The sequence below is a fragment of the Physeter macrocephalus genome, chromosome 11, assembly GCF_002837175.3.
Source record: "Physeter macrocephalus isolate SW-GA chromosome 11, ASM283717v5, whole genome shotgun sequence".
Classification (NCBI taxonomy): Eukaryota; Metazoa; Chordata; class Mammalia; order Artiodactyla; family Physeteridae; genus Physeter; species Physeter macrocephalus.
Window position 1 is genome coordinate 326,438 of NC_041224.1, and position 4,620 is coordinate 331,057.

Below are 4,620 nucleotides of genomic sequence, written 5' to 3' on the forward strand. Positions count from 1 at the left end.
TATATATATAAAATATGTGTGTGTGTGTATATATGTATGGACATTTAGGTTGCTTCCATGTCTTGGCTATTGTAAATACTACTGCAGTGAACAGTGGGGTGCATGTATCTTTTTGAATTATGGTTTTCTCAGGGTATATGCCCAGGAGTGGGATTGCAGAGTCCTATGGTAGCTCTATTTTTAGTTTTTTAAGGAACCTCCATATTGTTCTCTATAGTGGCTGTATCAATTTACGTTCTCACCAACAGCGTAGGAGGGTTCCCTTTTCTCCACACCCTCTCTAGCATTTATTGTTTGTAGACTTTTTGATGATGGCCATTCTGACTGGTGTGAGGTGATAGCTCATTGTAGTTTTGATGTGCGTTTCTCTAATGATTAGTGATGTTGAGCATCTTTTCATGTGCTTCCTGGCCATCTGTATGTCTTCTTTGGAGAAATGTCTATTTAGATCTACCGCCCATGTTTTGATTGATTTGTTTGTTTTTTTGTTATTGAGCTGCATGAGCTGTTTGTATATTTTGGAGATTAATCCCTTGTCGGTCACATTGTTTGCAAATATTTTCTCCCATTCTGTGTGTTGTCTTTTCGTTTTGTTTATGGTCCCCTTTGCTGTGCAGAAGCTTTTGAGTTTAATTAGGCCCCATTTGTTTATTTTTGTTTTTATTTCCATTACTCTAGGCGGTGGATCAAAAAAGATCTTGCTGTGATTTTTGTCAAAGAGTGTTCTTCCTATGTTTTCCTCTAAGAGTTTTATAATGTCTGGTCTTACATTTAGGTATCTAATCCATTTTGAGTTTATTTTTGTGTATGGTGTTAGGGAGTGTTCTAATTTCATTCTTTTACATGTAGCTGTCCAGTTTTCCCAGCACCACCTATTGAATAGACTGTCTTTTCTCTATTGTATATTCCTGCCTTCTTTGTCATAGATTAGGTGACCATAGGTGTATGGGTAGGACTCCTTATTTATGACAGTGCCCCTGTGTGGTACTTAGCTGTAGCATTAATGGCAATCAATATCTGCCAAAGGGATGCACCTGTCTCAAAGGTATTTCATGGAAGCCTGTGGTTCCCATCAACAATACTTGGTTACGACCCTGGACTTTAGTTCTATTCTACCCTGGTAGTCTCGCTTCAAGGTGTGACATGACTCCTTTCTAGGAATCTTGATTTCTGGCTCATCTATTAGTCTGGGTAAGGCCTCTCTTATTTCAGCACCTCCGCTATAATCTCAAGCACTCCCACAAAACCACCCCCAGCTAACATACAACTAAGTCAAACAGAGTGCTGGCCTTGCCCCACTCCCAGTTCCAAGCAGAATGTCTGTAAATGTCTGCAGAATGTCTGTAAATTCCTCTTATTTACAAATTCTAGTGCTGCCGGGGAGAAGATAATCCTCAATACTTATAGGGTAAGTGAAAGCAGTGTGTTCAGTGTAAAGAACAAAGGTGAAACATCTGCACAAGTGGAAAGAAAAGTAGTCTCAATTGGGGCAAAGAAATAAAGCTCAACCAGTGGTGAGTTTGGAGTGATCAGGACTGGTAAAATGGTCCCAATCCCCGGTTCACTGTGGTTTTGCAGGTAGAGCCACAGAATCCCTTCCAGGGCAGGACTGCAGGTGGGAGCCAGAACAGATACTAATGCTTCTCTTTAGTGCTAAATTGCATTTGAGAAGCTTGCAGATCCCTATTGCTACACCTCCATGTAGAGCCTTCTCCCTTAATTCAGTGCCACTTAACATGATTCTAATTGGCAATGTGAGGCCTTTTTTTTAAAGGAATAAAGACAAAAGGCAATCATGTTGCTAGCAAGAAGTACTAAATATAATGTACTCTGGGTTGTTTTAACATTACAACTTAACTAAATTGACCTTGGTTATTAGACCAGTCGAATAGAGATGTATTACTCTAATTTAACAAAGGAACGAAAGAATCATTAAAACATAAAATTTATGCATGCCCTGGCTAACTACTTCTCTGTAGTTAAATGTAATTGCAGTTTTCCAGCAGAAGAATTTGTGGAGGATGAAAATGAGAAGAAATAAAGGCTTTGGAAAGTAGCACCAAATGGATAGAAAATATGAAATTAATTATCTCAGTGCCAAAAAAATCTGTTTCTTATAAAGAACTGGAGATCTGTTGAACTTCAGAGTTATTTACTTTTTTTTTTCAGAAATATTCTCACTGTCAGTGGAAGAACAATGTAAAGAAGAATCTTGTCACATGAGCCTTGTAGTGTAGAGCTGGGAAAGGGTCCAAAGAGCTCATCCGGTCCAGTCCTCTGTATCCAATCAGATGGCTACTCCAACTGCTTGAAATCAGTGGTTACCATCTACTTTTGCTAGGTCTTTCTTTTATGTAAAAGCAGACAACCAAACAAAAAAGGAAGATCTGTTTTTCATCTTGATTCTTAAAATTTCTTCGAAGAAAAGTTTATCCCAAATGTTACATATTTCAGACTCCGTTTTAAGTCTGTTGTTTTTTTTTTTCTTATTTCACGTAATAACACTACTAAGAAAAGGATCGAGTAATCAGCAATGCACTAACATTTTCCCAGCAGGTATTAATTTAGCTTTACCTGTATAAAAAAAGAATGGCCGATTTAAAGGGGGATTAGTTAGAATTAAAAGCACTGAAAAAGGAAAATTTTAAAAGAAAATCTTAGCGGTTCTCATTCAGCCACCATCCAGAGGAAAAGCAGTGTTAGTTCACCAGACCTGAAGTACTCAGATCACACTGAGCATTGCATATCTATTTTGAGATCAATGTATCAGGATGACTTAGCTTGCAGACATTAAACTTGAAGTTCAATTGGCTCCTGATTCAATACTTATCAGAAAACTTCTATTATCATCTGGATTTTCATGAAGCTCTGCCTACAAAGAGAAAGTAACTTTGCCTTGGACAGACCATAAAACGCTTATACTCGGAGTCATATCTAAAACCTTACTCTGGGAGAGAGCAGCCTCTAGAAATTCTTTCGGTTTGAGGTTGGCCGTGGCTTGTACGTAGGAAAAAAGGTGAAGTCAATTCCGCTCTCTACGGGCAAGCGGTGGTCCTAAAGATCCACACCTGGGCCAGGCGTGCGCAAACAGGTTTCAGGGAGCCAGATAACTAAACTCTACCCCGGCCGTTCAGTCTCTTTCAGAGGGTGTGCCTCTGAGAGGCCCCTGGAGTGGGTGAGTCGCCAGAGTTGTTGGTGAATCCTATGGATGATGAGCCGTGTTTTCAGCAACCTTGGAGGCTTTTCAGTCTTAGAAGCCCTCCCAGTGACTGAGATGCTCCATCTATGAAGCCGCCGGATTGCATCTGCAAAGGTAAGGATCCCCATTAATTTCTGTGTGTTGTATATCTGCAAGAGACCTAGATTCGACACATTTTTTTCAGGTTTCAGATATTACACTTTTTTGTCTTATTAATGGCAGGGGAGGGGATGTTTGCTGGAGGAATGTTTGCCATTAATAAAGGTGGACTGGCTGGCAATTTCTAAATGGATCTGATTCAATTCCCTGACAAATAGGTGATGCTTTATCTCTACACCTATAGTTCTCCTACTAAGATGTGTGCTTTCTGTTTGGACATATGGCCACAGTTTGAAGATTTTTCTAGCTTTTACTTATTTTTATTTATATCCTGGCAGAGTTAATTATCTCCAGGGAATATTTGTGGTGTGCTCGATGGAGAGCTAGAGAATGGCTCTGGAGATAGATGTATTTAATTAAACTAAAAATTCTCCAACACATGTCTATGGAACCTGGTAGTACAGAATGCTTGTTCCTGAAACAAATCTGGGACACATTTCAATCTCTATCCATCAGAGCCTATACATTATAGTTATTTCCTTTCTGTGAACTGTACTGGGGTTGATATGGGTGGAGAGGTAGAGGGAAAGCCAAGACAGAAAAAAGAAAAGACTACACACGCACACAAATCAGACTGATCTATTCATACGCCCGCAGTACGTGAAACTAAAGATGTGTCGGAAATGGCTGATACATTAACAACTTTTTCGAATGCCTCTTCAGCATCCACCAACTATGTGTTCTTATTTTTTAAAAGTGTGTTGATGCAAAGAATTGTAATGATAGATATCTTGGTCTCTCGCTTGCAGTCAGGAGTAAATTCTATGTGTTCATATTGTACCCTTTGAACCTCTTTGGGTCTAACGGATGCGGTGGTGTGCTACCTTGACGCCACCGTCGGCAGGTGGTGCTTATTCCCCCGCTTGTCCTGCGTGTTGTGGAGGCTGATGGCTTACAGCTGAGTTTCCCAGCGAGCAGCCCGCCTCCCATGACCCGTTCACCTCTCTGCTGTGACTGAATTGCGGCTCAGTCTCTCTCCCTGTCCCAACCCCCCGCCTCTCACGTTCTTAGAGATGTTGTTCGTGAGTGCTCTCCCCCCAAGACCTTCGGCATGCGTATTTCCACCTCAGAGTCTACCCAGAGAACCCGACCTAAGACAGAAGCAAGTTGCCTTTTGTTGGCTAATATGTTAGTTAAAAACGTTTGTATCTGCAATTTTAAGTAAGATGAGTCCAGCATTAAAAAATATATATGGCGGGCTTCCCTGGTGGCGCAGTGGTTGCGCGTCCGCCTGCCGATGCAGGGGAACCGGGTTCGCGCCC